The following is a 10,977-nucleotide window of genomic DNA, read 5'->3' as shown; positions in this document are numbered from 1 at the left end:
TCGGGTCCCACAGAAAGGGGGCAGCAATGCCTTGGTTGTGAAGGGGTGCAGCATCTATGATACTAAATAAAATGTTTGCTTCTTTAAGAGAAGCCAGAAATCAAGAGTTTTTGTTTTTTGTTTATGGTTTTTAAATTTTTAAATATTTTTTATTTTTAAAAGAGAGAGAGCACAAGTTAGGGGAAGGGTAGAGAGAGAAGAGGAAGATAATGCCAAGCAGGCTCCACATTGTCAGTGCAGAGCTCCCTATGAAGCTCCATCCCAGAAATCGTGAGATCATGACCTGAGCCAAAACCAAGAGCTAGACACTCAACCAACTGAGCCACCCAGGAACCCCATCTTTGTACACAGTTTTTAAATGTTATCAACAAAATCAAACATTTAAGTATATCTCCTCTAGGTCTTATTTATCTGGTATGAGGTCTCTGGTCTCTTCTTATCTATTTCTCAGCCCACTACAGTGTGGCTTTTCCAATGAAATTACACTCCCAAAAGGCACCAGTTACCAGCTTTGTTACCCAAAACAAGTAACTTAACTTGTCCCCAAACCAATTTTTTGCCTATATCACAGGATGTATGAGTAGCAAATGAGAAAACACCTATAAGATCTAGCATACAGAAATATGCACAAAGCACTACATGCATGTTTGTTCCTGCTATGCTTCAACCACACTGCAATCTGGCTTCCTCCATCAACATGGTACAGCTTTAAACACCTGTGTGTTTTTTTTTTTTTAAATGTTTTATTTATTTCTGAGAGACAGAGACAGTGTGAGCAGAGGAGGGTCAGGGAGAGAGGGAGACACAGAATCTGAAGCAGGCTCCAGGCTCTGAGCTAGCTGTCAGCACAGAGCCTGATGCGGGGTTTGAACCCACGAACCATGAGATCATGACCTGAGCCAAAGTCGGACGCTTAACCAACTGAGCCACCCAGGTGCCCCAACACCTGTGTGTTATCTTTCCCTCTGCCAGTGAACACTCTTCTCTCCTCACTCTCTGAGTTTTAACTCTTTGAATAAAGTGCCTTTTCAAGTTGTGTGTAAATTTCTTGATGGCAAAACTATCCTAGTTTNCGAGTGCAAGTACGGAGCTCCTTACTTCTCCGCCATCTTGCCCCCTCTCCAAGAATATTTTTAAAACATTAAGAATGTTTTAAAAATAGTTTTAAAATATTAAAAATGTATTTTTACTCTTGGGGCACCTGGGTGGCTCAGTCGGCTAAGCATCTGACTTCAGCTCAGGTCATGATCTTGCAGTTCAGTAGTTCAAGTCCTGTGTCAGGTTCTATGCTGACAGCTCAGAGCTTGGAACCTGCTTTGGATTCTGTGTCTCCCTCTCTCTCTGCCTCTTCCCCACTTGTACTCTGCCTCTGTCCCTCAAAAATAAAACATTTAAAAAATACATATATTCTAGAAAATTTCAATCATAGACAAATACAGAAAGAATAGTATAATCAACCTGTTAGTACTCATCCATCCTCAAAGCTTTTCAACATATGGCCAATTTTGTTTCATCCACACCCTTACCAAATCTATGCCCTCCCACCATTGCACACAGAGTGGATTATTTGAAGCCAACTATAAATATAACACCATCTCATTTGTAAATACTTCAAAGTTTATACGGTTTTGTAAGGAATGTGTAGGAAACAGAATGGTCTTGTGGTAAGATTCTTAAGGATGATGGGGGAAGGGAAGGGCAAGGAGGATGGGAACGCAAGTGAGATGTATTCCTAAAAGATAGGGATTCTTTTCAAGTAGAAAATCTTTGAAAGCCAATACTAAGCAGTTGGACAAAAAATATATTTCTCATAGAAGAAAATTTCAAAATGCATTTTGCATAAATCTTGATTTACAATCGAAATGCTATGACTGTTTTATTTGTTTTTAAGGATTCCCTTTTATTAACCATCTATTATACTTCCATCCAGGTTACTACAGCTTAAAATAGATCACTATCCTTTTGCAGCTATTTAGTAACTAAGAGCAATGGATAAAATCCCTACAGCAGCTCAGAAGAGTTCACATCACCATCAGTTCAGAACACCTGATTCACCAAGTACAGATTATTTAAAAAGAATGGCCAGAAATTAAATATCACAGATAATATTTTTTATTTGTCACCATTAAATGTCTGAATTTTAAACAGAGTCTTGGACTGGCTGCTCATATCCATGAGTTTGTTCAACTTTAGCACCAGTCTCACCCCCAGCAGCTTTTCCAGAGCTAATACCTTCATCATGAAGCTCCATGAGCTTTCCCAATTCAAAGTTAGGTTTCTTCAGCAATTTTACTTTTCTACTGAAGACATCATGGAGTGGATAAATAGACTGACAAGTTTTTTCTAAGTCTTTCTTGATGCTGTCTGGAATCAATTTATTAACCACTTCTTTCAAGTCATTTATCTGCATCTCTTGGGTCATGATTTCTATCACCTTTTTCCCAATTTGGTGGACTTCTTGGTGGTGAGCATAAACGGTCTCCCAAATTTGATTGTTGTGTTTTATAGTAAAACCAACACAAAAGACATGAAGCAAATAGCCATTGGCAGCTTGACATTAACAGGAGCTTCAATCACAATCAGCCATTTTTTGACCAAGGAGCACATTTTGTCACAGGTAAGATCCATGCCATAGAAATCAGTCAGGCAGTTTTTGCCTTGAACATCTTCAGTAATTAGCTTGAACTTTCTAAATGCAACTTCATTTGGCAGATCAGTAAGGCTCACTTCAAAAACACGACCCTTGAGGCCATCAGATGCAATTTTGGTTCCTTGAGTTCTTGTCACTAGTGTTTTTCTAATATTTCTTATATTAAACATAACTGGCACTTTTACATCATACCAACCTTTCCTTGAAAACGGATCAGCCACTTTCTTCTTGGCTCCCTTTTTGCTGCCTTTCATAAGGCACTTGGTTCTTGCTGACAGCCAGGGACTCAAAAATGCTGAGACTATTTTAAATTAATCCAATCTGGCTTCTGACATCAACATTCCATTAAATGTGCCTTGTTGAAGTTACCAATTTTGCCAAGTCCAACTCAGTTGACTACTTCCTCCTACACGGTTTCCAGCACAGCATTTTCTCCTGGTTTTCCTTCTACCATATTGGCAATACCATTTCTCACACCCAGGATTTAGCCTTGCACTTATTTTTGTTTACACACAATTTTCCTAGTTGATTTTATCTGGTTAAGTGGCTTAACTGTCATTTAAATACTAATGACTCTTAAATATAATCCTAGGCTTCACTTTTCTTTAAGGCTCTACACACCCACACACACATTTACACATACATATATTTTAGAATAAATTTTACTAATATAAAGGATGTATTGCACAAACTTGTAAATAATAAAATAGATAATATTACTTATTGTAAATTCCACATGGCATTTAAGTTCTTGCAGTAATTGATTTTTGCCAAACTCTTGTATCTGTATTTAACCTATGGTTGCAACAGATGAGTAAGCATGGTTCCAATATGAATGTTGGCTAATTCTTTTCATTATGACAATAGGTGAGATGACAGCTCCAGTACACCATGGATACTAGAATTCCCTCTCTTCCTGGATTATGCCAAGCTTATTCCTATTTCAGGCCTTTTGCATTTCCTCTTCCTCTTCTCTTCTTCAGCTGTTTACAAGCCTGGCTTTTGAATCCAGCTCAAGTGTCACAGAGAGGTTTTCCCTGACTACCTTAACCAAGAAGCTTTACTTAACTTCAACCACTCTCTATCCCACTGTTCTCCTTTATATTCTTCATAGGGATTATGCAATTATCAGTTCTGAAAAAGCAAAGTATGCATCTATATGTATTTACTTATTTGAATGAATGATTTGTGCTTATGGCAAAAAATTTCAAACAGTGAAAAAATATATCCACGAGATTTCTACTTCCAAGAAGATGGAGTAGGTGTACTTTTCCAATTTACAACTAAAATTTCTGGGTATAATATAAAAAACAAACATATGAGAAAGCATATCAGTTAAGGACTTCAAGATCCAATGAACAAACAACATGGTGATGAGCTCTCTGAGTTTTCTTTTTGCTGAACATATCCCAGAATGTGTGCTGGAGAAGCCAGCAAGTCTGGAAATACCAATGGGCACCTACAGAAAAAGGCCCAGCAAAAACTGCTCCTTTGAGCCAAAGGACCAGGAAAACGGCAACCTACAAAGGCAGAAAACTTTTGGAAAATAACCAATTTACTATAGAAGAAATGAAGGCCCCATTCCCACCTATGCCAGCAAAGACCAAGTAAGGAGCTTAGGCTTTGTCCAATTATAGCTTTATCCTCCTATAGGCTGCCCTCTCTACAACAAAATTTGTTAATATACACAATGGTATAGTTGTCTCCACTTCCTTGGATCCCTCAAAATTACCCAACCAAAGCCAAGTCTTTTTTCACACTCTTTAAGAGAGTTCCTTCATGATATTTGAAGGAAGGAGGGGAAAAAAAGGCAACCCAAAATAAACAACTCAACTTGGTTCAACTACAGGTATTTCTGGCAGTTTTTGGCTGAAGAGGATTAATACTGTGAAGTAGTTGCAATCTATTATTATTATCATTGTTGTGGTTGCTGTTATTGTTGTTATTTTAAACTCAAACTGATAGTATGTTATATATATTGCTCTGTACTTTTTTTATTTAATGATACATGTCAAAAATAGTACATATCAGTATCTACATATCTGCTTTATTCTTTTTAATAGTTATAATAATTCCATGCTATGGATGTAAATAATAATATATTTAAACTGTCATCTGGGGGTGCCTGGGTGGCTCAGTCTGTTGAATGTCCAACTTTGGCTCAGGCCATGATCTCACAGTTCCTAAGTTTGAGACCCACATTAGGCCTTGTGCTGACAGGACAGAGCCTGGAAACTGCTTTGGATTCTGTGTCTTCCTCTCTCTCTGCCCCAGTCATCTGTTGAGAGACACTTGGTATTTTCCCAATCTTTCTCTCCTTTTTTTTTTTTGAAAGACTTTTCATTACCTTTATTACAGAAAATTCAACAGCATATACTTAGTCCAGTTTGGTGGCCAGTTTTAGCCTTTGCCAGCCTGGCAATGCAAACCATGGACTTTGGACCCAGGACATTATCTCCACACTGACAGCAGATCTCATCATATCCGTCATTCTAATTGGTCCTGATACCTTCCACCAGCTTAGCCAGATCTCCTTTGTAGTCAGAGTTAACCTGTGTGAGGATGACAGAGGTGCAGGTCTTCCTGTGGACCAGATACCCCAGCCTGACCTTCCTCTTGATCATACAGTAGGGAACCCCCATCTTACAACACCGGGCAAGCAGGAAGACAACCAGCTCAACGGGATTCACATCATGTGCAATCACTACCAGCTGAGCCTTCTTGTTTTCCACCAAGCTGGTGACAGAAATGACCCCTAGAACACCAACTAGTTTCCATCAGACCTCCACGAGGGCTGCTTGATTCACGAAAGCAGCTCTACTATGGGCCCAGCTATGATTCAGGGTTGAAAACCTTGAACTTTACTCTTCACAGTGATTCCAGGTGAGCCAATCTTTTTCTTTTATAAGCTGTAATGAATAGCTTTCCTATTCATTGTACAAGTACACCTATAGAGTAATTTCTGAGAACCAATTTTTGAGAAACCAGAAGAGCTGGTTTCAAGTGTATGTGCATTTAAAATTTTGATACATATGTTCTTCAAGGCTCACCAAAAAGGCTGCCCTAAATTACCTATCAACAATGTTTATGGAAGACTTCTCCTGCTCATTTTTCATAGTAAGTTTGTAATTCCAAACGTAGATGTTTGCAAATCTAGCAAGTGAAAATTTGTATCTCACTGTAGTTTAACACTGACCTTATTTTTAAAGAAGCTGAACAAGTCATATGTTTATAAGCTATTTGCAGATCTTTTTACATGAGCTATCTGTCTTCTTATATACAGTTGATGCTTGAACAACACAGGAGTTAGGGGCACCACCATTCCTCCCATTCCCATGCATTCGAAAATCAGTGTACATGATCAAGTGGGATTCATTACTGGGCTACAGGGCTGGTTCAATATTCGCAAATCAATCAATGTGATGCATCACATTAACAAAAGAAAAGATAAAAACCATATGATCCTGGGGCGCCTGTATGGCTCAGTTGGTTAACCGACTGACTACGGCTCAGGCCATGATCTCGCGGTACGTGGGTTCGAGCCACATGTCGAATTCTGTGCTGGCAGCTCAGAACCTGGAGCCTGTTTCGGATTCTGTGTCTCCCTCTCTCTCTGCCCCTCCCCCACTCATGTTCTGTCTCTATCTCAAAAATAAATAAAAACTATAAAAAAATTGTTTAAAAAAACCCCATATGATCCTGTTAATAGATGCAGAAAAAGCATTTGATAAAATACAGCATCCCTTCTTAATGAAGACCCTTGAGAGAGTCGGGATAGATGGAACTTGCTTAAACATCATAAAAGCCATCTATGAGAAGCCCTCAGCTAACATCATCCTCAATGGGGAAAAACTGAGAGCTTTCCTCCTGAAATCAGGAACATGACAGGGATGTCCACTCTCACCACTGTTGTTTAACGTAGTGCTGGAAGTGCTAGCATCAGCAATCAGACAGCAAAAAGAAATAAAAGGCATCAGAATTGGCAAAGATGAAGTCAAACTTTCACTTTTCAGAGACAACATGATACTCTATGTAGAAAATCCTACAGACTTCACCAGAAGCCTACTAAAACTGATCCATGAATTCAGCAAAGTTGCAGGGTACAAAATCAACGTACAGAAATCCGTTGCATTTTTATACGCCAATAATGAAGCAACAGAAAGAGAAATCAAGAAATTGATCCCATTCACAACTGCACAAAAGACCATAAAATACCTAGGAATAAACCCAACCAAAGATATAGGAGATCTGTATGATGAAAACTATAGAAAACTTATGAAGTTTCATAATTATGAAGGAAATTAAAGAAGACACAAAGAAATGGAAAAACATTCTCTGCTCATGGATCAGAAGAATAAATACAGTTAAAATGTTATTACTACCCAAAGCAATCTACACATTTGGTGCAAACCCAATCAAAATTGCACCAGCATTCTTCTCAAAACTAGAACAAACTATCCTAAAATTTTTATGGAACCACAAAAGACCCCAAGTAGCCAAAGTAATATTGAAGAAGAAAATTAAAACGGGAGGCATTTACCTATACTTTAACATACAGATATTGACTGGTTTATGCCTTAAATATAACTTTTTCAGTGTTTCTTCTCTTCTAGTTAGCAATTCCCACATTTTGCTCTTTAGTCAAAATACTTTTTGTTTAATAGCCTAATTCATTCTCCCTCCCTCCCTGGTTCCCTCCTCCCCTTCCTCTCTCTCTCTTTTTCTTCATATCTAAGCTGTTGCCACAGTAATAACTTTATATAATTAGATGCCCCAATTTTGGAAGGAAGGAGAAGAATTTTTCAGGAACATTATGATTTATTAAATTAAAGGAACCATTATTTCTTTCTTGCTCTTGATGTTGTCTGCCTATAGTATGTAGGTGGTAGCTAAAAATAACTCTATTAATTTTCACCTCTACATTGTATTCTGGAGCATGTTTAGTGCCTCATTACTAATGAGAATTCATAAAAAAAAAACACCCCAAATCCTTTGTTTTTGACTGTTGTGATAAGAACAACATTTGGATTCAAAGACATCCTATGAATCTATAAACATGAATATCTAAATACAATTTGTTTGGTTTTAAAAACTGTAAAGCCAGACAAAGAGATTATGAAGTTTCATTTCTAACCAATGCTTGCAAAAGCTGGTTACCAGACCATGGCTGTCTATTAAATATTTTGATTTAAGGAATAGACTTGTGATAATAAATCATCTTCAGTTTTATGCAGTGCTTCATAGGAAAGCTATCAATCCATCAAAGTAACTCAAAAGGCTAGAAAGCTTACTTTTTAGGTGGAAAACAGCCTCTTAATAAGGACTTACAGATTCTACTTCATTTTCATTATATTTCCAGCATATTTTTTGTTTTGAATATTTTGCTCTTTCCTGTTAACAGTACTGCAGTCTACCTGTATTGACTGCTGGAGGCAGGAAGTGTAGATAATCACTGACCTAAATGTGACTGTAAGGACTATAAAGAATAAAAGGACTATAAGGTTCTTAGCTCTGAGCACAGGAGCTATTTGCTCAGAGGCCAATGCTTGGAACCAACACTGGCTCTTCTAAACTGCATTCCACATGAGGTGAAGAGTCCTAGGCACCTGAGGAAATGCATCCACCTGAAGGGTAGCAAAATATGCTACCACAAAATATGCCTTTTTGACATAAAAAGTATTTTGAGCTGAATGCAATTAAGAAGGAACAAAGGCAGGAAAAGGTGTATCAACCCTATCCCTTTTCTGCCTAAAGGCAGGATACACATTCTCCTTTTATCAGAAAAAGACTTTTATTAGCTCAGAGATGGCATTAAAGGAATCTGCAAATAAACCTTCTTCCATTAATTTCCTTCCATATATTCACCTGCCCACAGTTTGCTGCCATGGGGAGCCTAAAATTGCTTCCCACTGTTCTGTCACAAATTTACTGTTCTTTGTTGAAGATGCTATATAAGCTGGAGTTCTAAGCCACCTCTCCGAGTTACTCAATTTTCTCTGGGTATCGTCCACATGTCTATGAGGTAAATGTTAATAAAGTTCTGTTTGATTTTCTCTTGTTAATCTTTTATTACAATAATCTCAGGCAAGAACTCAGAAGGGTAGAGGAAAAAAAATTTTTTTTTCCCTTATAAATCAATATACTCCTTCCAGGCCAAGCTCCAGATACTTGAGACCTCAGAATTCCCTACCCAAACGTCTCTAAGCCTCCCTTTAGGGCTTTTGCATAGCAAGGACCATGCCATTGGAGTGCACAACCCAACCCTAACAGTGGCCAAATGGCTGCTATTTGCCAAAAGTAGGAGTGGAGGTTGGATTTTTCAAGGTGACGTATTCACCCATGTACACTGGAGGCCCCTCCTACTATGGGACAGAATTGGAAGAAGAAAGAAAAGTTTGACTTGGTCTGCCTCGTCCCACATTCCCAGGATTCAGAGAGAAACACCAAGAATTCAGAACTCTACTTTCAAACATAAACTTCAGGCCATCATAAAGCTATGTATGTCAAAGTAGGAGGCTAGAACATATTTTAACAGCTTATTAGCTTGATTTATAACGTTAAAATATTTATACATAAGGTATGAGACCTCATTTGCAATAGTCCCCACAGATGTTAAGGAAGTGCCCAGGTTCCTTATCTTCAACTGGATCTTTTATACTGACTCCAGATTATTCTGTTTTTCAAGCTCTTTGTGGAGGGTAATTTCCACCAACTTTACAACTTTTTTTTTTTAACATTTATTTATTTTTGAGAGAGAGAGACAGAGAGAAAGACAGAAAGAGAGAGGACGAGCGGGGCAGGGGCAGAAAGAGAGAGAGTGAAACACAAAATCCAAAGCAACCTCAAGGCTCTGAGCTGTCAGTACAGAGCCCAATGTGGGGCTCAAACTCACGACATGACCTGAGCTGAAATCACTTAACCAACCTAGCCACCCAGGTGCCCCTTAATTTTTTTAATGTTTATTGATTTTTGAGGAAGAGACAGAGACAGAAAGAGAGAGAGAGAGAGAGCGCGCGTGCGCGAGCAAGTGGGGGAGGAGCAGAGAGAAAGGAAGATACAGACTCTGAATCAGGTTCCAGGCTCCAAGCTGTCACCACAGATCCCAACACAGGGCTCGAACCCACAAACTGTGAGATCATGACCTGAGCTGAAGTTGGAGGCTTAATGGACTGAGCCACCCAGGCACCCCTCTACTCCTTTTTAAAGGGGAACTAACATTTATTAATTGTCATATATGAATACTTTATATACCTTAGCTAATTTAATCTTCATAACAACTCTGTAAGGTGAGTAAGTCCCTATCATAGGGATGAAGAAACTCAAAAAGTGACATGGCCCAGATTTCAAAGCTAATGAAATAGCTGATTGGCTTCATCAAGCCCTCTACTCTACCTCCAGTCATCCTTTTCTCCCACCTCTTGACTTATTGGATGTCCTTACTTTACATTTTCCTAAGAAGTGGAGAGAAAGTCTGTGAGAAACCTAAATTATCTTCTATTTCACAAACGTTTAGTTTCTTCATTCTACTTCTCCTTACCTTTCTTCTCTTTATTTAAATAATTCTTCACTTTTGAAGCCAAGATATCAAGTCTTAGCAACTTTCTCTTCTCTTCCCTCAATCCCATTTTCAACCTGTACCTCTCCACTGGCTTCTTCTCCTCTAATAAAGCATTCCTTATTCTAAAATAATTTTAAAACAACCTTCTTTTACTTGTTGGTATCTTAATTAATTCCTTAATTTTCTGCTTCTCTTCACAAATTTCTTCAAAGTGAAGTTAATTCTTACTGCTTCATCATTCCTTAAACTTTTACAATCTAGACTATTTTTCTCAACTCTACAAAAATTGCAACCAAATGCCTTGTGAGAACCTAACATTTTTTTTAATGTTTTTTATTTATTTCTAGGAGAGAGAGAGAGAGAGAGACAGCGTGAGCAGGGGAGGGTCAGAGAGAGAGGGAGTCACAGACTGAAACAGGCTCCAGGCTCTGAGCTGGCAGTCAGCACAGAGCCCGACGCGAGGCCCGAACCCACGAACCGCGAGATCATGACCTAAGTGAAAGTCGGACGCTTAACTGACTAAGCCACCCAGCCGCCCAGAGAACCTAACATTTTTTATGGCTATACATAAAGTGCATTAATTTTAAGTATGCAATTAGATGATTTTTACATGTGCATACACCTTTGAAACCACCATGCGGATCAAGATTTGGAACATTTCTAACACCCTCTAAAGTTCCTTTTTGTTCTTTTTCAATAAATATCACCACTATTAGCCCATTCCTGCCTGTCCAGAGGTAACCACTATTCTGAATTATGTAAACATTGA

At 38.4% G+C, this 10,977-nt stretch overlaps 1 pseudogene; it reads right to left on the bottom strand.

The window, feature by feature from the left end:
* Window positions 1-2,140: 2,140 nt before the first annotated feature.
* On the bottom strand, window positions 2,141-5,292 carry LOC144237303 (small ribosomal subunit protein eS1 pseudogene; annotated as a pseudogene).
* Between the last annotated feature and the right edge of the window lie 5,685 nt (window positions 5,293-10,977).

Source organism: Crocuta crocuta, unplaced genomic scaffold (assembly GCF_008692635.1).
Source record: "Crocuta crocuta isolate KB4526 unplaced genomic scaffold, BGI_CrCroc_1.0 scaffold196, whole genome shotgun sequence".
Lineage (NCBI taxonomy): Eukaryota > Metazoa > Chordata > Mammalia > Carnivora > Hyaenidae > Crocuta > Crocuta crocuta.
Note: the sequence above shows the minus strand (reverse complement) of the source record. Positions and strands in the feature narration are given on the sequence as shown.